The sequence below is a fragment of the Anabrus simplex genome, chromosome 2 (genome assembly GCF_040414725.1).
Source record: "Anabrus simplex isolate iqAnaSimp1 chromosome 2, ASM4041472v1, whole genome shotgun sequence".
In the NCBI taxonomy this organism is placed as follows: Eukaryota; Metazoa; Arthropoda; class Insecta; order Orthoptera; family Tettigoniidae; genus Anabrus; species Anabrus simplex.
Genome location: NC_090266.1, coordinates 464,973,066 through 465,000,040, shown reverse-complemented (window position 1 = coordinate 465,000,040; position 26,975 = coordinate 464,973,066).

Sequence of the window (26,975 nt, the reverse complement as noted above, 5' to 3'; positions counted from 1 at the left end):
TATCATGAAATTACATGAAACTACCGACATAGGTAATTAAAATTACAAAATAACCTGAAGTTTTAAACATTTCTAACGTAATACTATAAGAACTTAAATTAGAAGCCACAGACCTTGACACATTCCTTATATCACGCCCTGATCGAGTCCGAGTGATGTCACTCTCAAGCGGGAAGTCAACAACATACTTAGGAATGAGTAATGCTAGTGACTGTTGGTATCACCTAACTGAACGTTCTCTCTTCTTCGAAAACTTTCCACTCATAGAACACCAAGGGCTCCACAAATGCCACAAGAAAAACGCATTCGCTTATCGGCTGAGTACGAACTGTCCTGACAGTTCAGGAACCTGGAAAATGTGCACATCTGTACAGATTCCCTTTGAATGGAAAAATTCACAGCTAACTTTTTATACAAGAGTTTTTTTGACACTAATACTACGAAATCCAGGGCGAAGTTGGACCATCAATAAGAAGGTTGGTAAATTTTAAGGCTTTGGTTAAATGGAAATTGGCAATGGAAGAGAGCTAATTACCACTCAATGTGAAATAAGTCGCTAGAGAAAAACGCGGCTTGCTTGATGAGGCCAGAAACAAATACCGAAACGGAGTAAACAATAAAGAATAGCCGTTCGTCACTAATAAAAATACATAAAAATTATAAGAAGTAATGAACTACATATGAAGTCGCAACGTTATAAAATGCGATTCGGAGGAACTATACAGATGCAAATAAAACAATTATGCAAGCTTTTGGTATGGCATCAGGCAATACTAGAAACCTAGTGTAACTAGGGCAAATATACGAAATCGAAACAAAGAATTAATACGTTGCGAAAAATATATCACCACCGACACGTCAGTTCACCGCAAGTTGATATTTCGAACCGAAATAAAATAGTAGTTCAGCAGGTCGGAAAGTTCAAGTTAAACGTTTCTCTATCCACAACAATTATATAAACTTCCGAAACATAAGGCGAATTAAGTCTGTCTTATCGTGTTTCGAAAGTGTTCCGCTGTGTAATTTCAAAGTTCAACACATTTCTCAAGAGTGGTTAAGATAGTTGCGTCACAACTAGTCACGACAAGTTGCACGAATAGATACCGGTGCTCAGAGTATTTGTACCGGTACCCAAAACGATTAGATATATACCGTTTCCATAATATAAGTACCTAGTGACATCGCCACTCCTAGCCAAAAGTTAGAGGAAATATTTTACTGCCACACCCATCTATCAATTATCTACGGAAGGATTGAGCAGAAATTCTCGGTTTTATTTCCGTATCAATTTATGAAGCTGTTCTAATTGAGGACGAAAGTGCAAAAACATCTCATCCAACTTCAGTAGCAAAGTCTCAAAACTTCAAGAAAATACAGAACACAAAGTTATTTAAAAGTAATCAAAAAACACTGTATATTAAAAGATCCTTATTTATAAAATAATAACGGAACAGGTGGTAGTTACCTTCTACATCATGCTGGCCAAGAATTAGAACCGCACAGCCCGCCAGGAGCAACAGTTTCTTCAGAAGGAACATCGGGAAAAATCTTCTTCAAATCACTGAATGCACAACACTGACCAACACTACCGAACGAGAACAAAAAAAAATGACTAGCGTAAATAGTTCAGGCGAAATCTTCACATGGTGTGTTCACCTGTGCGCTGTCAAGGTTAAAGTCTACGGCCTACTTATCCAAGCACAACTTGACCAAAATTAAAAGTTTCTTGTAATTTACAGTTTGCCCACAATCAATGAAGAAAAAAAGCACACTAACAAAATATTAATGTCATGTTTATACAGTTAAATAAGAAAACAAACACGCAACTTGCTGCCAGGAAATTTTTCCCGCTGCGGGCTTGCGAGATGGACACCACCACTTGCTAGCAACTCCAAGCAGCTACTGAGTGGAGCACAGCGAGGCCGCTAGTTCAAACTAAACGTCACGAGACACGTCACGCAGTTCGGTAGGCAGTCAAGCGGTACTCGTGGAACTCCGGACGCGATCGGCTCTTAGCCCGAACGGACAGTTACAAAAGGTATAGTATTCATAATTGGTGTACGGATAGAATCGACTGCTTTTGCAGGTCATCTGAGAGGTACTAACGGACGAATGCACAGCGATTATAACACTACCCTCTGAGATTTAAAGTTTCTTTGGAAATATGAAAACTCAGTTCTTCCCGTCTCAATTGTAATGGAATACCAGTACATAGTTTCACCAACTGCAGGTCTTTGTTTCAGTTTGATCTACTGTTATTAAAAAGAAACTCAAAATTTGTACACGAGAAAATGTACCTCAACTAACATACAAGAAAATTTACGTAAAACATGAAGATTTCAAGAGAACTCGAAGACTTTTCTAGAACTCCTCATTAACAACGCTGTTTTTACACATATTTTAATTTTCTTCTTCCTCTCCTCTTTGTCTGTTTACCCTCCAGGGTTGGTTTTTCCACCGGACTCAGCGAGGGATCCCACCTCTACCACCTCAAGGGCAGTTCTGGAGCTTCAGACTCTAGGACGGGGATACAACTGGGGCGGATGACCAGTACCTCGCCCAGGCGGCCTCACCTGGCATGCTGAACAGGGGCCTTACGGGGGGGGGTGGGATTGGAAGGGATAGACAAGGCAGAGGGAAGGAAGCGGCCGTGGCCTTAAGTTAGGTGCCATCCCGGCATTTGCCTGGAGGAGAAGTAGGAAACCACGGAAAACCACTTCCAGGATGGCTGAGGTGGGAATCGAACCCACCTCTACTCAGTTGACCTCCCGAGGCTGAGTGGACCCCGTTCCAGCCCTCGTACCACATTTCAAATTTCGTGACAGAGCCGGGAATCGAACCAGGGCCTTCGGGGGTGGTAGCTAATCACACTAACCACTACACCACAGAGGCGGACGTATTTTAATTTTATTATTGTTGGTTACGCGATTTGAGTAACGTAACTCGGAGCTTGCATTCGGGAGATGGTGGGTTCGAACCGCACTGTTAACAGCTCTGAAGTTGGTATTTCCGTGTTTCTCATTTTCACACCAAATGCTACAGCTGTACCTTAATTATGACCACAGTCGCTTTCTTCCCAGTCCTATTCCTGTATTATCCAATAATAGACATGTGTCGGTGCGACATAAAACAAATCGTCTTCTAGACATGATACTGTATAGGCTTTTGGGCTTATGCCATGTCGAGAAAATAAGGTAATATTCTTTACGTTTTCGCAGAGAACTGTGAGCCTGTTCAAGAAGCCTTTCTCGTGGACAGTCGAGATTTTCTTCTGATGACGCAGAGCACAGTTCTCTGCGAAAACGTTAAGAATTTCACCTTATTTTCTTGAAACGGCATACGCCCAAAAGTCTATACAGTATCGTGTCTATAAGTACGGGTCGTGAAAGCATCAATGGCAAATATTCTTCTTCTTGTTTATCTGTTTACCCTCCAGGGTCGGTTTCTCCCTCGGATTCAGCGAGGGATCCCACCTCTACCACCTCAAGGGCAGTGTCCTGTAGCTTCAGACTCTGTGTCGGGGTATACAACTGAGGAGGATGACCAATACCTCGCCCAGGCGGCCTCTCGTGCTATGCCAAACAGGGAATGGGAAGATTGGAAGGGATAGACAAGAAAGAGGGAAGGAAGCGGCCGTGGACTTAAGTTACAGTAGGTACCATCCCGGCATTTGCCTGGAGGAGAAGTGGGAAACCACGGAAAACCACTTCGAGGATGGCTGAGGAGGGAATCGAAGACCCTCTGCCCAGTTGACCTCCCGAGGCTGAGTGGACCCCGTTCCAACCATCGTACACTTCAAATTTCGTATTATATATGATTTGCTATTTACTTTACGTCGCACCGACACGGATAGGTCTTATGGCGACGATGGGACAGGAAAGCGCTAGAAGTGGGAAAAAGCCGGCCATGGGCTTATTTAAGGTACAGCCCCAGCATTTGTCTGGTGTGTAAATGGGAAACCACCGGAAACCATCTTCAGGGCTGCCGACAGTGGGGCTCGAACCCACTATCTTTTAATAATGGATACTGGCCGCACATAAGCGACTGCAGCTATCGAGCCCGGTTCAAATTTCGTGGCAGAGCCGGGAATCGAACCCGGGCCTCCACTACACCACAGAGGCGGACCATAAAACAAATAAAAAATAAAATGTTATAAGCACCTTCAAATAATCTTTGAATTGGATGTAAGGAAAGGATTAGTTACCTAATGGCATTCAATTTGTTTTAAAGTGCCTGTTAATAATAATAATAATAATAATAATAATAATAATAATAATAATAATAATAATAATAATAATAATAATAATAATAATAATAATAATAATAATAATAATAATAATAATAATAATACTTGTTGTCTGCTAGTGGTTTAATGTCGCACCAACATTTAGAAAGATTTCGATCACGCAAAGATGGGAATGGGGTTAGTTAAGTTGATATTATTATTATTATTATTATTATTATTATTATTATTATTATTATTATTATTATTATTATTATTATTGACCGTGTGGTAAGGGTCGCGTAGCTATGAGCTTTCATTCGAAAGATGGCGGGTTCGAATCCCACCATCGGCAGCCCGGAAGATGGTTTTCCGTGGTTTCCAATTTTCACACCAGGAAAATGTTGGGGCTATAGCTTAATTAAATACCTGCCGGCAAAAACGTTGTAACCCTCAAAATGCAATTTTTTCAGGAGAGAAGAAAAACAAATAAACAAGCGAATTGTTTGTGAATGCTTATTCTGCCATTGACAATTAGTTTGAATGAGTTCACTAGTTATTAATGCATAATAATTTTGACAATGTGCAACTTTAAAATCAAGATATAAGAGATGATCGTTGGACGTCCGTGCAAAGATTCTGTAACTGTAACGGAAGTAGCACATTTGTGCGGGTTACAACGTTTATACTATTGGAAATAATTATAGCTTTTAATCTTATTTATTGTTTTAATCTGTATAAAAATAATGAAACATAAACCACGCTTCTAATTTACAGTACCGATTTTTAGAGCTTCCTATTGTTTAACAGAATTCACTGAACACCAGCAATATTGTTGTGAGAATGTTTTTCAATTATGAATAAGCAATGCGTCCGCCTCTGCAGTGTAGTGGTTAGCGTGATTAGCTGCCACCCCCGGAGGTCCGGGTTCGATTCCCGGCTCTGTCACGAAAATTTGAAAAGTGGTACGAGGGAACGGGGTCCACTCAGCCTCGGGAGGTCAACTGAGTAGAGGTGGGTTCGATTCTCACCTCAGCCATCCTCGAAGTGGTTTTCCGTGGTTTCCCCACTTCTCCACCAGGCAAATGCCGGGATGGTACCTAACTTAAGGCCACGGCCGCTTCCTTCCCTCTTCCTTGTCTATCCCTTCCAATCTTCCCATCCCTCCACAAGGCCCCTGTTCAGCATAGCAGGTGAGGCCGCCTGGGCGAGGTACTGGTCATTCTCCCCAGTTGTATCCCCCGACCAAGAGTCTGAAGCTCCAGGGCACTGTCCTTGAGGCGGTAGAGGTGGGATCCCTCGCTGAGACCGAGGGAAAAGCCAACCCTGGAGGGTAAATAGATTAAGAGAAGAATAGGAATAAGAATAAACATTACATTGTCATTTCACTTTGTCCTTAGGTTCTCATAAAAGCCTCGACATTTTTCACGAATGTATCGACACATGTCTAGCAGATTAGCTTTCTTTTCCGCAGATGCAGGCAATACCTCGTTTAAAGAATACAATGAACAATCTGTAAAGAGAGCAAGACATATTTATTTGCATTTACAGTATATATAATACATTATATACGTACATAATACAGTCCAGAATAAAAACCCTGATTCTTCTTCTTCTTCTTAATCTGTTTACCCTCCAGGGTTGACTTTTCCCTCGGACTCAGCGAGAGATCCCACCTCTATCGCCACAAGGGCAGTGTCCTGGAGTTTCAGTCTCTGGGTCGGGGGATACAACTGGGAGGATGACCAGTACTTCGCCCAGGCGGCCTCACCTGCTATGCTGAACAGGGGCCTTGCGGGGGGATGGGAAATTTGGAAGGGATAGGCAAGGAAGAGGGAAGGAAGCGGCCATGGCCTTAGGTACCATCCCGGCATTTGCCTGGAGGAGAAGTGGGAAACCACGGAAAACCACTTCGAGGATGGCTGGGGTGGGAATCGAACCCACCTCTACTCATTTGACCTCCCGAGGCTGAGTGGACCCCGTTCCAGTCCTCGTACCACTTTTCAAATTTCGTGGCAGAGCCGGGAATCGAACCCGGGCCTCCGGGGGTGGCAGCTAATCACACTAACTACTACACCACAGAGGACCTCTTCCATTTACTATATTTAATTTTGCGTTTTCGTCCCCTATTTACATTGTCGCACACACTCGGATTTAGTGACACCGACTTTTCTCCTTCGTTGATACAACGTTTCTGTACCCGCATGATCCGTGGCGAAATTTAAACAAAAGAAAAAAAGGCGTCCGCCTCTGTGGTGTAGTGGTTAGTGTGATTAGCTGCCACCCCCGGAAGCCCGGGTTCGATTCCCAGCTCTGCCACGAAAATTTGAAAAGTGGTACGAGGGTTGGAACGGGGTCCACTCAGCCTCCGGAGGTCAACTGAGTAGAGGTGGGTTCGATTCCCACCTCAGCCATCCTGGAAGTGGTTTTCCGTGGTTTCACACTTCTCCTCCAGGCGAATGCCGGGATGGTACCTAACTTAAGGCCACGGCCGCTTCCTTCCCTCTTCCTTGTCTATCCGTTCCAATCTTCCCATCCCCCACAAGGCCCCTGTTCAGCATAGCAGGTGAGGCCGCCTGGGCGAGTTACTGGTCCTTCTCCCCAGTTGTATCCCCGACCCAAAGTCTGAAACTCCAGGACACTGTCCTTGAGGCGGTAGAGGTGGGATCCCTCGCTGAGTCCGAGGGAAAACCAACCCTGGAGGATAAACAGATTAAGACAGAAGAAGATAGAGATAGAAAAAAAGGCGCTTAACGTACAAGTTTGCCAACATAACTTCCTACATGCCTCACTTTGATCACAAACATCGTTTATGCACGGAAACCCAGCATTCTAGAAAAGTGAGGGTTACAACGTTTTTGCCGGCAGCTATTCAATATTATGGCCACGGCCGCTAATCTTCTCGATCCTAACCCTTTCCCATCCTTACGCTGTCCGCCTCTGTAGCGTAACGGGTAGTATAATTAGCTGCTGTCCTCGTGGGCCCGGATTCGATTCCCAGTACTGCCAGAAATTTAAGAATGGCAGGAGGGCTGGTATTTGGTTGGAATGGTGAATGCAGCTTACATTCATTGGAGGTGTGCTTGACAAGAGCTGCACCACCTAGGGATGAGGAAGCGAGTTTACTTCTTTTTATCCTTGCATCGACGAAAAATTTCGACATGTTAGAGGTAGAAACGAAAAGAAACTGTTGTTGCTAGGAGTGACTCAAAAATACTCGGGCTTCAAATAATCAAAGACACACAAGGGGTTATATATCTATTCTGTATATTAATTTCTTACTCCTAAGTCGGCTAATTAGCGTCTATACGAAAGAAATCGGTATAAAAGGAGTATCGGTTTCAATATTAATCCGTTGAAATCACAGCAGGTAGAAAGAAAAAAAAATTCTTACGTATATGAAAAGAGATACACACGTGCAAGTGACCCATTGTTAATATTTTTGTAAAGCTTCTATTTGTACGACGGCCCTACGATCTAGGGGTAGCGAGCCTGTCTCTTTCCAGGAGGATCCAGACTCGATTCACGGCCTGGTCAGGGATATTTACCAGGATCTGAGGCAGGTTCCAAGTTTACTCAGCTTGAGTGAGAACGAGTGAGGACCTATCTGACGGTGAGATAGCGGTCCCGGTGTAGAAAGCCAAGATTAACGGCCGACAGGATTCGTTACGCTGACTACATGTTACCTCGTAATTTGCTGGCCTTCGGGCTGAGCAGGGCTCGCTTGGCAGGTCAACGTCTATCGGGACTGTAGCGCCATGGGGTTGGTTTGTTTTTGTCTTTACTATTTGTACAGAGGGCTGCATACCCAAGGTGTGCTCGGTTCATCCGGAAGGACGTGGGTTCGATTCCCTGTCAAAAACTTTAGAAATGAGACTTCCACTACCCTTGGGCTCGTACATACTACAAGAGAAACGAGTCTTCGGAACCCAACTTGGCGGATTTGATCCCAGCATCCTCCGATGGTATATAAATGTGCTCAAATGCGCCAGCCTCGTATCGATAGCTAACAACAAGTAAAAGAACTCCTGTGGTACAAAATTCCGGCATCTCGGCGTCTTCGAGAAACGTGAAGTAACGTTATTATTACGAGGAATGAGTGCCAGGTGAATTTTGGGACGGAAGAGGAGGGGGTGGGGCAAAGGTGGACGGGCAAGGAGGCCAAGCATCTATCCTATTTTTTACAATTGGCTTTGCGTCGCACCGACACAGATAGGTCTTACGGCGAGGGACAGGAAAGGAAGCCGCAGCATTTGCCTGGTGTGAAAATGGGAAACTACGGAAAACCATGTACAGGGCTGCCGACAGTGGGGTTCGAACCTACTATCTCCCGGATGCAAGCTCACAGCTGCGCGCCCCTAACCACACGGCCAATTCGCGCGGTCTATCCTATTGAGCGCCGAATTTAGGGATAATGGAACTCTTTACTCTCCATTCCTGCAAAGCTCTTCATCGTCTGAACGGAGATGGCTCTGCATAAATATCACGCACATTGTTACTTTTGCATGAAGATTAGTTCATGAGAGACAAGAGTTCAGCACAATGCTATGCCATGGAAATCCATACAGGAGTGGAGGATAGAAGCTTCCTTTATTCGTAATATGGCTACTAAATGAGATAGAAAACTTAGCTACATGTCCGACTGTCTTTTTCTTCGGGAATTAAGCTAATTTTATTTCTGATTGAACTGTAAGAACATCTTTCGTCTTTCTGGCAGGAATTCAAACCCACATCCTTCGACATAAATCAAGAACGACTTTACTGCTAAAAATGTGAACTTTTCAGTCGATTGAGCGCAATTCTTAGTACAAACAAAATGTTGAAAGAGGTGAAGTAAAAGGCGGTATGAAGTACAGAATAGTACGTTTCGTCTAATGAAGCGCGCAGCCTTAGGTTCCTCAATTCTTCCTTTTCTTCTTAATGTGTTTACCCTCCAAGGTTGGTTTTTCCCTCGGAACAGCGAGGGATCCCACCTCTACCGCCTCAAGGGCAGTGTCCTGGAGCTTCAGACTCTGGGTCGGGGGATACAACTGGGTAGGATGGCCAGTACCTCGGCCAGGCGGACTCACCTGCTATGCTGAACAGGAGCCTTGCGGGGGGATGGGAAGATTGGAAGGAATAGACAACGAAGAGGGAAGGAAGCGGCCGTGGCCTTAAGTTAGGTACCATCCCGGCATTTGCCTGGAGGAGAAGTGGGAAACCACGGAAAGCCACTTCCAGGATGGCTGAGGTGGGAATCAAACCCACCTCTACTCAGTTGACCTCCCGAGGCTGAGTGGACCACGTTCCAGCCCTCGTACCACTTTTCAAATTTCGTGGCAGAGCCGGGAATCGAACCCGGACCTCCGGGGGTGGCAGCTAATCACACTAATCACTACACCACAGTGGCGGACAGATTCCTCAATTAATAATAATAATCGTTGTTTTACGTATCGCTGTGTGACTCTACGATTTTCATAGACGGCGACGGGCGAATTTTGTCCCGTAGGAGTTCTTTTACGCGCCAGTAAATTTACCGAATCGAGATTGGTGTATTTGAGTGCCACTGGACTGAGCTGGGATCGAACCTGCCAACTTGGACTCGGAAATCCAATATTTTACCCTCTGAACTACTCAACTCGACTTACCGGTACCGCATTAAAACACACTTCAATGCCTCCATGCACAGCCGGGATCGAATTCCTTATTTTGGAACAGAAAGGCGACTATTCAACTGCGTCACTGATGCTTCTTATGCGAGATGACATTTGAAAATTCTCTCTTTCCTCTCTGAAACGTTATTTTCTCCCTGTAACTTGACATCCTTACAAGCATTGCATGAGATAAAGGAGAGGCAGCGAGAAGTTACCGCACTATGCAGTGGACGTCGGTGGAACAGATTGCCCACAATAGATTGCTAGATACACCGGTAAGCTGTAGCAGCGCGGACGGGCGTTCAGTTTCGTTATGGTTCGGCCTAAAATATTATTTAAGAGTGAATAATTAATTAATGAAACTTTCATCAAAGCAGCTGTTGAAAATGATGTCCATCGATCTCAATGCAAACGTTGCATCGACGTAAACAAATTTCGAAGCACTCCTGAACCTCCAACTCAGAAATTTCACGAATCAGTCGTTTCATTTCACTCTGTCCGACTCGTTGGCTGAATGGTCAGGGTTGAGGCCTTCGGCTCAGATGGTTCTGGGTTCGATTTCGAAAGAGTCGGGAATTTTAATCTCCCCTGCGAACCATGTGACCTTGCCGCGGTTGGGAGGTTTGCGCGTCCCAATGAAGCAGATAGCCGAGCCGCAGGGGCAACCATCTCGGATGGGTGTCTGTTGTGAGACCAGACTAACGAATGGTTCATGAAAGGGGAGTAGCAGCATTTCGGAAGTTGCAAGGGCGGTAGTCTAGATGATTGACTGATATGGCCTTGTAATAATACTCAACATGGTTTAGCTATGTTGACACTGCTAAACTACTGAAAGCAACGGGAAACTACAGCCGTAACTAACACCCGAGGACATGCAGTTCTCTGTGCGTGAATGATGTACTGATGATGGCTTCGTCTCGGGTAAAATATCCAGGAGGTTAAATAGTTCCCCATTCTGATCTCCGAGTGGGGACTACACGAGAGGGAGCGATCATCAGGAAAATGGATACTGACATTCTTTGAGTCGGAGCATGGAATGTTCGAAGTTTGAATGGTTGTGCTAGGTTACAGAATCTGAAAAGGGAGATGGATAGACTAAAGTTAGATGTAGTTGGTATAAGTGAAGGACGTTAGCAGGAAGAACAGGATTTTTGGTCAGTTTGAATCGTTGTGGTAGGTTAGAGAATCTGAAAAGTGAGATGGATAGACTAAAGTTAGATGTAGTTGGTATAAGGGAAGTACGTTGGCTGGAAGAACAGGATTTTTGGTCAGGCGACTACTGAATTGTCAGCCCCGTGGTGTAGGCGTAGCGTAACTGCATGTTACCCGGAGGCTCCGGGTTCGATTCCCGGCCAGAAGCAAGGATTTTTACTTCGACTTGAGGGCTGGTTCGAGGTCCACTCAGCCTACGTGATTAGAATTGAGGAGCCTATCTGACGGTGAGATTGCAAACCCGGTCTAGAAAGCCAAGGATAACGGCCGAGAGAATTCGTCGTGCTGCCCACCCGACACCTCGTAATCTGCAGGCCTTCGGGCTGAGCAGCGGTCGCTTCGTAGGCGAAGGCCCTTAAAGGGCTGCAGTGCCATTGTGGGGGGGGGGGACTACTGAAATATCATCACCAAATCAAACAGGGGAAATGCAGGAGTTGGTTTAATAATGAATAAGAAAATAGGGCAGCGGGTAAGCTACTACGACCAGCATAGTGAAAGAATTATGGTTATCAAGATAGACACCAAACCAATGCCCACCACAATAGTGCAGAGCCTACTAGTTCAGCGGATAATCAGGAAATCCAAAGAATATATGAAGCGATATAAGATTTAATACAATACGTAAAAGGTGACGAGAGTCTAATTGTGATAGGAGACTGGAATGCAATAGTAGGCCAAGGAAGAGCAGACTTTTTTTACAATTTATTTTACATCGCACCGAAACATATAGGTCTCATGGCAACGTTGGGATAGGAAAGGCCTAGGAGTGAGAAACAAGCGGCCGTGGCCTTAATTAAGGTACACCAATATCCAGTATTCGGGAGATAGTAGGTTCGAACCCCACTGTCGGCAGCCCTGAAAATGGTTTTCCGTGGTTTCCCATTTTCACACCAGGCAAATGCTGGGGCTGTACCTTAATTAAGGCCACGGCCGCTTCCTTCCCACTCCTAGCCCTTTCCCGTCCCATCGTCGCCATAAGACCTATCTGTGTCGGTGCGACGTAAAGCAACTAGCAAAAAAAAATAAGGTACAGACTCAGTATTCGCCTGGTGTGAAAATGGGAAACCACGGAAAACCATCTTCAGGCCTGCTGACAGTGGAACTCGAACACACTATCTCCCGGATGCAAGCTCACAGCTGCGCACCCCTAACCGCACAGCCAACTCGCCCTGTGAAGAGAACGTAATACAGTAGGAGAATTCGGATTGGGACAAATGAATGAAAGAGGAAGCCGGCTGGTTGAATTCTGCACTGATCACAATTTAGTCCTTCCTAATAATTGCCTCAAATACCAAAAACGACGGCTGTATACGTGGACGAGCCGTATTGGAAGGTATCAAATAGACTTCATTATGATTAGGCAGAGGTTCAGAAACCAGGTGTTGGGTTGCGAAACTTTCCCCGGAGCAGACGTGGACTCTCACCACAACTTGTTGGTCACGAAATGCCATCTGAAGTTGAAGAAATTGAAGAAAGGAAGGAATCCAAGGAGATGGCACCTAGAAAAGTTGAAAGAAGAGAGTGTGAAGGATAGCTTCAAGGAACATGTTGCACAAGGACTAAATGAAAAGGCTGAAGTAAACACACTAGAGGAAGAATGGATAGTCAAGGGAAATTAGTGCAATAAGGCTGCCGATGAAATATTAGAAAGGAAGGAAAGACCTACTAAGAATCATTGTATAACTCAGCAGATATTGATCTGATTGATCAACGTCGAAAACACATGAATGGAAGAAATTAAGAAGGTATAAAAGAATACAGGCGATTAAAGAATGAAGTGGATAGAAAATGCAAGATAGCTAAGGAAGAATGGCTGAAGGAGAAGTGCAAGGTCCTTGAAGGTCGTATGGATAACCAAGGAAAATTTGCTGAAAGGATATCTAGGTGTATGAATATTAAAAGCTCGGAAGGGAAAGCCACTTATAGGGAAAGAAGACAAACCAGAAAGATGGCAGGAACATATCCAGCAGATATATCAAGGTAAAGACGTAGATGATTTGCTTCTAGAACAAGGAGAGGCTGTTGATGCTGATGAAAAGGGAGACCCTATTTTGAGGTCAGAGTTTGACAGAGCTGTGATAGACCTAAATAGGAAGAAGGCAACTGGAATTGATGACATTCCCTCTGAATTATTGACTGCCTTAGGAGAAATCAGCATGGCAAAGTTAATCCATCTAGTGTGTAAGATATATGAGACAGGAGAAGTGCCATTCAATTTTCGGCAGAACGTTGTTGTACATGTTCCCAAGAAAGCCGGTGCTGACAAGTGTGAAAACTACTGCGCCATGAGTTTAGTATCTCATGCCTGCAAAATTTTAACACCTATTATTTACAGAAGCACGGAAAGACAAGTTGAAGCTGAGTTGGAAGAATATCAATTTGACTTCAGAAGAAATGTAGGAACACGTGAAGCAATCCTGACTCTACGTCTGATCTTAGAGGATCGAATTAAGAAGGACAAGCCCACGTACATGGCGTTCGCACATCTCGAAAAGGCACTCGATAATATTGATTGGACAAAGCTATTCGAGATTCTGAAGGTGATTGGGATCAGGTACCGATAACTAAGAATTATCTACAATCTGTATAAAAATCAGTCAGCAGTGATAAGAATCGAGGGCTTTGAAAAAAAGACATCAATCCATAAAGGAGTGAGGCAAGGCTGCAGTTTGTCTCCCTCCTTTTCAATGTTTATATAGAACAGGCCGTAAAAGAAATCAAAGAGGAATTTGGAAAGGGAATCACAATCCAAGGAGAGGAAATCAAAACCTTGAGATTTTCCGATGATATTGTTATTTTATCTGAGACTGCAGACAATCTCGAGAAGTTACTAAATGGTATTTATGAAGACTTGGGTAAGAAGTAAAAGATGAAAAAAAATCCTAAACAAAAGTAATGGAGTACAGTCGAACGAAGGCAGGTGATGCAGGAAATATTAAATTAGGAAATGAAGTCTTAAAGGAAGTAGATGGATATTGTTACTCGGGTAGTAAAATAACTAACGATGACAAAAGTAGACTAGCACAAGCAAGGAAGAGCTTTCTTTAGAAAAGAAATTTGCTCACTTCAAACATTGATATAGGAATTAGAAAGATGTGTCTGAAGACTGTCATCTGGAGCGTGGCATTGTATGGAAATGAAACATGGACGATAACTAGCTCAGAAAGAAAGAGAATAGAAACTTTTGATATGTGGTGTTACAGAAGAATGCTGAAGGTTAGATGGATAGATCGAATCACGAATGACGAGATAGTGAATCGAATTGGTGAGAGGAGATAGACTGGGCTAAATTTGACGAGAAGAAGAGATAGAATGATAAGACACATCTTTAGACACCCAGGACTTGTTCAGTTGTTTTTTGAAGGAAGTGTAGGCGGTAAGAACGGTAAGGGTAGACCAAGGTATGAATATGACAAGCAGATTAGAGGAGATGTAGGGTCCAATAGTTACATAGAAATGGAAAGATTAGCATAGGATAGGGTGGAATGGAGTGCTGCATTAAAGCATTCCATGGTCTGATGACTCAAACAATAACATGAATAATTCTTCTGGCTCGGGTTCAAGGTGTTTGTGTTTGTCCCAACACTCTCCACACTCTCAACATCACACACTACCAACCAACACAGAACTACGCAGCAGTGATTACATCCCTCCAAGTAGGTTTGGCGTCAGGAACGACATCCGGCCGTAAAACATTGCCAAATTCACATGTGCTGCACAGGTCGCACCCGCGACCTCGCAGGTGTCGGGGAAAAAGCTGTAGAAAAAGAAGAAGAAGAAGAACTCGTCTGATTACACTCTCCAGGGCTTCAAGAGTACGTGGATTTTTCTTGTACACTTTCTGTTTTAACCTCTTAACGTACAATCCCGCGTAAACACGGATTTGTTGTCAATACAAATGTAAAAAATCCCGAGAAATCTGAGGAATATCCCTTCCTGATCGATATAAAATTTAAAAGAGCGAATATAGTAGTTTCTTGTTGTTTCTTAATGTCTCCTGCAGATGTTAATGCCATATTTCTTTCAGGTTCTTATTTTAGATAACGGATATCTCCTACTGAACTGCCAGTGAATGTCTGCAAATTAGCCAGCCCGTTATGTCCGGTTTTCTTATTTATTGCTTTCGAAGTGTACTTCGTGCATTCTATGACAATGAATAATGGCGTAGAGTTCGATATTAAGCCGAGTGAATTTGAGAGCTTTGAAGATGTTTGTGATGATATTTCAGGAGTAGACACTAGTTTCAGGGCATTTTACACAACTAAATTAAACAAACAATATTTTCCTTGTTCAGTATTTAGTGTTAAGGTATCTTACTTGTCGACTACTCAGTACTGAAGGTTTTGTTTTTATATATTACACATTCGAGTTTTAAAACATAATATGTAGGTGGTGTAGGGATAGCGTGCCTGCCTCTCACCCGGAGGCCCCGGGTTCGATTCCCGGCCAGATCAGGGATTTTTACCTGGACCTGAGGGCTGGTTCGAGGTCCACTCAGCCTACGTGATTAGAATTGAGGAGCTATCTGACGTTGAGATAGCGGCCCCGGTCTAGAAAGCCAAGAATAACGGCCGAGAGGATTCGTCGTGCTGACCACACGACACCTCGTAATCTGCAGGCCTTCAGGCTGAACAGCGGTCGCTTGGTAGGCCAAGGCCCTTTAAGGGCTGTAGTGCCATGGGGTTTGTTTTTTTGGTATGTATACATTATGAGTATACTCGGAATTTTAAAATAGGAACTTTGCTAGGGCTTATAATTTCATTGTAAAGTTCCTCAAACCTCAGTCGTTGTTACCTTTCTCACAGTGCTTCAAGTAATATTCCATCTTTTATTAATTTAAAAATCATATAGAAAAGGAGCACGATTCTGTATACAATCTGTATTCTAAGATGTTAATATTCTCTCAAGTAAGAATCACACAAACTTAAATCGGTGAAACGAAGAGGCCATAAGTCCACGACTAATTATACGTTTATCAAACACCTGCTCTAATGCATGAATTGACTGATGGGTAGTGGCAATATCCTGCTAGAAGTAAGCATAGGATCTAATGCTTTACCTCCTCAGTCAACATTTCAAGAAATGACTGCAGTGTGTTTTACAAATAAAGTTCCGAGTTAACTGTATTACAAAAGGAAAACAGGCCAATTATTCTACGTGCAGTAATGCCACACCAAACACCGACTTTCTGATCGGGAAGGGGAATTTCATGAACTATGTGAGGATTGTTAGTGTACCAATACCTTGAATTGTGAGAATTCACATACCCACCTACATGGAAATAAGGATTGACAATACAATCATGGACAGATTATATTATCCAGTGACAGAAATTTACGCGGGCAGCTGGATCCCATGTTGTTAATTGAAGAACCACTGACATTTTGTAAAGATAAAACTGTAGCTTTTTCTGTTCCGGTAATGCGGATCTTTGTGAAATGCCACACTCCTGCGCCAATCGGGGTGAAGATTTCCTCGGGCTGATATTCATTCTTGCTTGAATATCTGCAAGCTTCTCCTCTGTTAATATCCTCGTGGTTTCCTCTTTTCCATTTCATAAATAACATATTATGTATTGTCTCGAAGGCATTGCAATATCACGGAAACGACGTAAAAATTTGCGAACAGTTCTGACGTACGACTTATTCTTTAAGATAAAAATCTCATCTAGAAATCTCCGTTGTCCAATACTACGGTATACATCATCATATTGATATCTAACACGAATAACTTTCAACGACAAGTGTAGGAATGCAACACTAATAACCAGGGCCAGGATTTTGATGACCTAAAAATGTTTTATAAAATGACCTATAAAATGACGGCAAAAGTCCAGGAAAATGATCCGAAAACTTAAAAAGGTGCATATCAATTTTCAATGAAATTTTACAATCAATTTGGTAATCAAGTTGGTATAGCCTATATTTATGAGGTGACATAATGTTAACACACAAAGAAATGCAAACAGACTGCGTCATTCTACACTAACATACACTTAATGGATATTTAATCCAATTTCATACTTTGATGAAGATGCACTAAGTACTGGTTAAGATTTCAGCCCATTGTTTATTACGACAAATTCAGTTTTTCTTTCAAGAATTTATTTTCCGTTATGGGGTACATAAATTCAGGAAAATTTGAAGAACAAAACAAACAATAAACGAAAATTTTGCCATTAGGTAATCGAATGAAAGATTAGATTATAGCATGCATTAAAAATGTGCACTTAAAATGTGATATACAGTCTTACCTTATTCCGCCTTACAATGCTGCCACTTTCACTTCACATATTTTGCAGAAAATAATTTCACCATGCGTAGAAACAATATCCTCCCCGAACTCCGAAATTATTCGGTTGAAATGAGCCGACCTTCTTGGCTTTAATTTCGGCTTTTTAAATATGTACACTGGAAACAAAACTCGGAATTTATAACAATAGTACACTCCACACACGTATAGTTACTTTGAGCCAATTAACCAGGCTGGCATTACTTGGCCTTATGCAATTTGTCCTGCTACCCGCCGGTCTGAGTGGCTCAGACGGTTGAGGCGCTGGCCTTCTGACCCCATCTTGGCAGGCTCGATCCTGGCTCAGTCCGGTGCTGAAATACGTCAGCCTCCTGCCGGTAGATTTACTGGCACGTAAAAGAACTCCTATGGGATTAAATTCCGGCATCTCGGCGTCTCCGAAAGCCGTAAAAATTGGTTAGTGGGACGTAAAGCCAATAATATTTATGTCCTTCTACCCTCTGTTTTAACATCCGTCTCGGATTAGTTACAACTGCAGGTGTCTATCCTAGAACGTGGACATTTCCATGAAGTAAGGGGTGAACAAAGTTTCTTTGGTCCCTTGTTTGACAAAGCATTTTGAAGATTCTTAGGTCTCCGTATTCATCCTCACTAAATGTTGCGTTACTATCCATGTAGGGAAAGAGTATGGAAGAAAGGGAACCAGGGTAGAGTGTTATCCAGGAATTAGGATAAGGCAGGTGTTGAGGAAAGTACAAAAGAAGGAGGATGGAAAGGAGAAGGTGGTAGTGCTTCACGTTGGTACTAACAACTTAAGGCAAGCAGGTATAAGTACCAACATAGTTAGGGATGTGTGGGATCTGGTAAATGCAGCATGGGTGAAGTTAAAGAAGCAGAGATTGTTACCAGTGGAATAATGTGTAGGTGGGATACTGACTGGAAGGTGATTGGGGATATGGGGATATGTGGGAAACTGGGAGTGAGATTGCTAGATCCTAATGGGTGGGTAGGAGATAGGGATCTGTGCTCAGATGACCTTCATTTAAACCGCAGTGGTACGTATAAGTTAGGAAATTTGTTTTGAAGGTTAATAGGGAGGTACATTCAGGGAAACGGGGTTGTCTAGGGAGCGGTGATAAGGTACAGGGATATGGAAGTTAAGTAGGGATGACATGAAAATGTCAGTGTTGAACTGTAGCAGTATTGTAAAGAAAGGAATATAATTAAGTAATTTAATAGATCTATTAATATCATTCTCAGATATTGTAATAGAAGTTGAATCATGGCTGAGGGAATGATATAATGGATGCAGAAATTTTCTCACGGAACTGGAGTGTGTTTCGTAGATAGGAATGGTAGGAGGTGGAGTATTCATTCTGGCGAAAGAAGATACGAAAAATTTAAAGATGACAGACATGAAATTCTAGGTGTAAAGTGGCCTATATACACACGAACTTTGACAAAGACCAAGTTCACCGAACCATGATCGCTTGTGTGTGTTGTCTCACGAACCATGTTCGTGGCGAACATGGATTTCTCTCGAGTTGGAAAACTTGGTTCGTGGAGTTGTCACGGGTGTGTAATGGAGGGTGCGGCATGGTCTTTCTGTCAACTGTACAAACCGATTTTGACCGGTTGAGTTGATAATATGAGACTAGGCATTGAAAGCGTGCAGTTGATAAATGGTCGGGATGGCAGACACTGCGCCCTTTATGCCTCCAAGCTTCTTGACAAATTTGATAGGGCCTAGAGTCTTTCAGAGGCTTTCCTTGTCTTTGGAAAGCGAAGTCATGTGAATATAGAGAAAAATATAAGCGGGAGGAGGCATTACAGGAGCTACTGAGAAAGACGCGAGAGTAGATACCCGAGGCAGATTTAGCGTTTCTGACAGCGAGAGTTACTTCGTTGAAACAAAGTTTCCGTAGGGCAATTAGGAAAGTTAAAGAGTCCAAAAGTAAAACGGGTTCGTCTCAAAAAAGTGTCCATGTACCAAAATTGTGATACTTCTGTCTTCTTTCATTTCTCACCAAACAAGAGGAAATACGAAACTCGAAATCCAACATTGATATTCGAGTCACTGAAAAGATAACACCCGATGCGAGGAAAGTCAACTACTGGAATCACAGATAATAATAATTTGTTGCATTTATAGTATTTATTCAATTGATTCTAACAAAGATATAAAAATTCATTACATATGGTTCTATATTGTTCATTTTATATTGAGGATACCATTCGGTGCTGCCAGGCAACTTTTCTCCGCACATTGAAGTAACTCACGTAATCCAATCTGTTCTGCTTTTTAACTAATTTCCATATTCCACATCTGGCATTCGCAGAAAATTATGAGAGAATTTTTCACTTATGCCTTTGAGCATGTTTAAAATATTCATATACGGCCACTTGTACCTTTCTCGTAACCAGTCCTTACACCACGTACTCCTTTTCGTACTCAACCCGTCAAGCACAATAACAACTGCCGTAAGTTTGACAACGCTAGTAGTATGAGCTATGTATGTTCTAAGCCACCTCGTTAGCATTTTTTGTGCTGAGTCAGCTCCGGAGGTCATTGACCCCGGATAAAGGCCAATGACCACGGCCACGTGCTATTGTTTACAAATAAAACCACTTGCTTTAGACAGCTGTCACCCTGACAGACCTTAACCTCACTTTTTGAACAACAGAACGTCGCCAACCAAACTGCTGCCATCTTGACAAGTCCTAACCTAACTTCTGCCATCTTAACCTCGTGGGCGTGGAATTTGAATAAGTGACAGCTGTCAAGATGATAGCTGCCATCTTGAAGGACCTAACATTACTTTTTTAGCCACGTGGGCGCGGAGTTTTTAACAAGTGAACGTGGCTAACCTCACTGCTGCCATCCTAACAGGTCCTAAAGTCAGTGCTGCCATCTTAGCACGTGGGCGCGGAAACTGAATAAGTGACAGCTGACAAGATGACAGCTGCCAACTTGACAGGATTCAACCTTACTCTTTCGGCCACGTGGGCACATACTTTTAACAAGTGAGCGTGGCCAACCTTACTGCTGCTGTCTTGACAGGTTCTAACCACGTGCACTTGTTTGGCACGGATTTTGAAAAACTGTGCATGGCTAACCTCGCTGCTGTTTTCTTGACAGGTTGACGCGGAATTTTGAACAAGTGAACGTGGCTAACCTCACTGCTGCCATCTCCACAGGTCTTAACCTCGTGCACTTGTTTTGGCGCGGATTTTTGTACGACCCTAACCTCACAGCTGTCATCTTGACGGGATTTAGCCACATCCTTTGACAAGCGGAATTTTCAACGACCGTAACCTCACTGCTGTTATCTTGACGGGACTTAGCCACGTGCAGGCGCGGAATTTTCGAAACGAGCCCTAACCTTACTGCTGTTACCTTGACGGGACATAGCAATGTGCGACATCATCTTAGAGGGGGCTAACCTCAGAGGATCTTAGTTTTAAGGCTAGCTGCCCTTTTCGACACCATCTTGGAGGGGCAGCAATCTTGGAGCGGTCTAGGGAATATAGTTTTATGGCTAACTGCTCTTCGCAACATGCTACTTCCCGACACCATCACAAAGGGGCCTAACCTCAGAGGATCATAGTTTTAAGGCTAGCTACCCTTCTCGACATGCTCCGATGCCCTCCTACGTTAGATGGCCCTCCCCTTACTATTTTTTGAGGAAGCCTGACTAAACCGTCGCTAAGGCTTTACGTTTTTTTTGCTAGGGGCTTTACGTCGCACCGACACAGAAAACAGAAAAATACGTGTTTCATTATTTTTAAAGGAGATCCCGAATACCAGTTTTCATGTCTGTTCGTCTGTAACACCTTCAGTTTTTGAGATAAATGTATACTCATAAGAGTAATTCTACTTCTTCTTCTTCTTCTTCTTCTTCTTCTTCTTCTTCTTCTTCTTCTTAATCACTTCTTGCCACCCGTCTCCCGCCTTAAGTGGACTTTTGGAAAACAAAAAGTACGCGTTTCTTTATTTTGAAAGGAATTTAAAAATACCAACTTTCAAGTCTGAAACAGCTTCAGTTTTTAAGACAAAGTATCCTCATAAACACATTTCAACTCCTTATGTACTTATTTTCAACCCTACACCCCTTACGCCGATTTTCCGAAAAAATGCGTATTTCTTTATTTTCAAAGGAGATTCCAAATACTAATTTTCACGTCCGTAACCTTCAGTTTTTTTTAGATATGAGTATCCTCATAAAAGTAATTCAACTCCTTTTTTCACCCCCACCCTTCCTACCCGTTAACTTGATTCCTCCCTCCCAAAAAGTGTGTGTTTCTTTATTTTTAAAGGAGATTCTAAATACCAATTTTGACGTCTTTAACATCTTTAGTTTTTGAGATATAAGTATCCTCATACAAAGGATTCAACATATTTTCAGCTCATTCACCCCCCTTAAGTGGATTTTCCGAAGACAAGAGAACACGTGCTTCCTTACTTTGAAAGAAGATTCCAAATACAAATATTCATGTCTCTAACATCTACCGTTTCTGAGATATAACTAACCTCATAAAGTGAATTCAACTCCTATTTCACCCCAGCCCGTTAAGTTGATTCCCCCTCCGAAAATGCGTGTTTATTTTTAAGGTGATTCCAAATACAAATCTTCACATGTGTAACCTTAAGTTTTGAGATACAAGTTTCTCCATAAAAAGAAATAATATTTTTTCATTTCCTTTCACCCTCCCTCTTAAGTGAATTTTCCGAAAACCAAAAACTTGCTCTTTTAACATCTTCAGTTTTGAGATATATGTATCCTCATAAAAGGAAATTAAACACCATTTTCACCCCCCCTGCCCCCAGATTGATTTCCCCCGCAAAATGCGTGCTTCTTAATTTTAAAGGAGATTCCAAATAGTAATTTTTCACGTCCGTAAAATCTTTAGTCATACAAACCATTCAACTAATTTTGCAATTTAATTCATTCGATCCCTTAAGTGGATTTTTAAGACAAAAGATTACGTGTTTCTTTACTTTGAAAGGTAATTCCAGATACAAATTTTCATGTCTGTAACATCTTCATTTTTTGAGATATAAGTATCCTCATGAAATAATTCAACTCCTTTTTCACTCCACCCCCACTCGTTAAGTTGGTTTCGCCCCAGACAAAAATGCGTGTTTTTTAAAGGAGATTACAAATACCAATTTCCACGTCTGTAATCTTCAGTGTTTAGATATAAGTTAGATATAACAGTACCCGTTTCTTTCAAAGATCTTCCAAACACCAATTTTCACGACTGTAACATCTTCAGTTTTTGAGATATATGCGTCCTCGTAAAAGGAATTCATCTCCGTTTCCATCCCCCGACTACCAAGTTGATTCCCCCAACAAATGCGCGTTTCTTTACTTTTAAAGGAGATTCCAAATACCAGTTTTCACGTTTGTAACATCTTTAAATTTTTTGGTATATATATTGTAACAGTAAATGTTATTATGTCGGCTAGCAATGCATGAGACTTTTTACAGGGTGTGTTCGGTCTCTATCTGAATCGTTACAGAAGAGAGAGTAGCAAGAAATAAGTATAATGGGGTTTTCTATGTTTGTTGAAGAGTTTATTCATGAAGTAAAGGTCAAAATTCAACATCACCTCATTACAGTGGTTACAATAAGTTTCTCTTCTTGGGTTGGGTTGGAAGTGGTACACTGCGGGTTCGCAATGTTCATGTTCTGTGAAGGTTTGGAATATCTCGAATTTCAGGAAGTTCTCAAATTTCTGGAATATCTCGAATTGCTAGAAGTACTCGATGATTTAGGAGCCCTTGTAGAAATGGAAACGACACTGCACTAGTATTCGAACGAACTCGTAAGGTATTCAATCTCTGCACGAAGTTATTATTATTAACGACGATTTCAAACAGATCACAGATAACGATATAGACTGTCCCTAAAGTCTGATCGAACTTGATGATTATGATATAATGTCACTGACGTCGAAGTTAACACAGTGAATAAAATAAGAAATCAAATTGAACTCGTAATGTTAACTGAGATTGAATCTCTGATGTATCAGCCACTTAAGAAAGAAAATAAACAGGTCACTCTATCACAGTGAAATATGAATAATATTGGCTGAATAATAACGCAGAAAATGAAATATTTCACTTGTTATCACTTTCAAGTTCGCACAGTTCTATTTCGAATTGATCCTTGAAATAAACTGTAACTAATGAATCGTATTCTGTGAATTTAGTTCTGTTCACAATTAAATAATGTTGAAATGAAAACACTGTTTGTTCAGGAACTGTCCTGAGTTCGACACAAGTCCTGTCCTGCGACGTAATAAATGCCTTTGCACGTTGATTACACCAGTTTATTTAATCGAAGATTGAGACTAAATTCTACCAAGAATTTGATCATTTGGAAAAGATCTAAGTTCGTTGGCACTGTTAAACTCAATTAACTATGTCAGTAACTTGGTAAAGTAAACGTACAGTTCGAAGAAATATTCTATCACGTTGGTAAATTTAAATACTTAATTATTTACAGTTTGATATTCCACTATCAGGAAAGTTCTAACACTTGTTAAATTTACATTCTGAATTATGTACAAGAAGATATTTCAGTGTCAGAAAAGTTTTATCACTTTTAGAATTCGAATACTGGGTTATGTTAAATCATTTCGTCAAGAACATGTACAGTTTGATGTTTCACTGTCATACAAATTCTATCACCTAATGAAATTCAAACATCAAATTGTGTTCAAATGCTTGGTAAATTAGAATCGTACTCATGAGAAAAAATATAAGTTTGAACCATAGTTCACGTAAATAATTAATCATTTGAAATGTACACGTCTTGTATTGGATCTTTTATTATCACACGCAACACGATGCTGAAATATTCTAAGTTTGATCGAAGCGTCGCAGAGTTAGAGTTCCACAACGCGGACTTAAACTTTCGTCGAGGTCGAACTGGAGACTTACATTACGGCGGCGGAGAATGACCAGCAGCCCACCGACTGGCCTCGACTGTGGCACAAATTAGACTGATTTAACATGCGAAATGCCTGCCTTTTTATTCAGGATCTCGGAGAATTGAGACCATTTTATCTCATTCAATATCTCTCTTAATATTTGACATATTTCTTCCAAATTCGGGGATAATGATCACAAAAATTTGGGCTACACGATGATGTAGGTCATTTTCCCGTACGTTAATCCAGTAAAACGATATTGACGATAGAATGTTTAGAATTTTCTATCGGCTGACGTAACTTGGCCTTGAACGTGTTTCTCAGGTCGTGACGTCACAACTCCACTTCGCCCTCAGCTGGTTTGCTTGCAGACTGCCAGATATGATCGCTTGGGGCGGAATATAACTTTATACATCGGGGACTTTATCTCGGACCATCATTCCTGGTACAACATATCTATATATATAAAGTAGCTTGTCCTGACTGACTGACTGACTGACTGATTCATCATCGCCGAGCCAAAACTACTGGACATAAAGAAATGAAATTTTGGGGATATATTCATATTAAGATGTAGGTGCTCGCTAAGAGAGGATTTTTTGATATTCCGTCGCTAAGGGGGTGAAAAGGGGGGTGAAATTTTAAAAAGAGTGTATCTATATCTCAAAACTTTAAAAGTTTACAGATGTAAAAATTGGTATTTAGAATCTTCTTTTAAAATAAGGATACACGTATTTTTTTGTTTTCTGAAAACTCCAATAGGAGGGGTGAAAAAGGGTGAAAATGGGGAAAAATGGGTTGAATGCCTTCAATCAGGATACCGGTACTTATATCTCAGAAACTGAAGATATTACAGACCTGAAAATTGGTACTTTTGATCTCTTTTAAAAATAAAGAAACACGTATTTTTTGTTTTTGGAAAATCCAATTAATGGGAGGGTGAAAAGGGGGTGAATTTTTAAAATGAGTGAATCTGTATCTCCAAACTTTTAAAGTTTGCAGATGTAAAAATTGGTATTTAGAATCTTCATTAAAAATAAAGAAACACGTATTTTTTTTGTTTTCGGAAAATCGCAATAGGAGGAGTGAAAAGGGGTGGAAAAAGGGTTGAATGCCTTTAATGAGGCTACTTATATCTCAGAAACTGAAGATATTACAGAGCTGAAAATCGGTGTTTGGGATCTCCTTTAAAAATAAAGAAACACGTATTTTTTGTTTCTGGAAAATCCAATTAAGGGAGGGGGTGAAAAGGGGGTAATATTTTAAAATGAGTGTATCTATATCTGAAAACTTTTAAAGGTTATAGATGTGAAAATTGGTATTTAGAATCTCCTTTAAAAATAAAGAAACACGTATATTTTGTTTTCGGAAAATCCTAATAAGAAGGGAAGAAAAGGTTGAAGAAGGGGTCGAATGCTTTTCATGAGTCTACTTATATTTCAGAACCAGAATATATTACAGACTTGAAAATTGGTATTTAGGATCTACTTTAAAAGTAAGGAAACACGTATTTTTTCGTTTTTGGAAAATCCTAATATTGGGGGTGAAAAGGGGGGGTGAATTTTTTAAAATGAGTGTGTCTACATCTTAAAACTTTAAAATTTACAGATGTAAAAATTGGTAGTTAGAATCTCCTCTAAAAATAAAGGAACACATATTTTTTTGTTTCCTATAAATCCCAATAGGAGGGGGTGTAAAAGGGGGGAAAATGGGTTGAATGCCTTTAATGAGGATACATTTATCTCAGAAACGAAAGATATTACAGAACTGAAAATTTGTATATGGGATCTCCTTTAAAAATAAAGAAATACGTATTTTTTAGTTTTTGGAAAATCCAATTAATGGCGGTTAAACAGGAGTGACAAATTGGGGTGAATTTTTTGAAAGACTATATCTACAGAATATCTTGGAATCGTAAAATGTTACAGACGTAAAAAGTGGGTGTTTGAAATCTCCTGTAAATATAAAGAAACATAGGTGATTTGTTTTTGGAAACTCCACTTAAGGGGAACTCAAAAGGGGTGAAATTTTGAAATGAGAATGTTTACAGTATATCTAAAAAACTTAACATGTTACAGAAGTGAAAAATGGTATTTTTTATCTCTATTAAACATAAAGAAACGTGTATTTTTAGTTTTCGGAAATATCACCTGGGTGGAGGGTGAGGGTAAAAGTGACTGAAAATGGTGTTGAATTCTTTTAATTAGGCTTCTGATATATCAAAAATGCAGATTTTACAGACGTGAAATTTGATATTTTCAATCTGCTTTAAAAGTAAAAGTACACCTATTCTCTAAAAATCCAATGAAGCGGGGGGGGGGGGGGTGTGAAAGAATTGAATAATTAATTGGCTTAATTGTATGAGAATACATACATCTAATAAAAACTAAAGTTATTACAGATGTGAAAATTCGTATTTGGATCTCCTTTAAAAACAAAGAAAAACGCGTTTTGGGCGGGAAACCATCTTGGAGGGCGGGAGTGTAAAGGAGTTGAATTCCTTTCATGAGGACACATAAATCAAAAACTGAAGAAGTTAGAGTCGTGATAATTGGTATTTAGAAGATCCTTTACTATTAAAGAAACAAGTATTTTTTTTTTTCGGGAAAGTTCACTTGGGGGGGGGGGGGAGTAGTGTGAAATGAAGTGAAAAAAGTAAATTACTTTTATGGGGATACTTATATCTCAAAACTGAAGGTAATAGATGTGAACATTG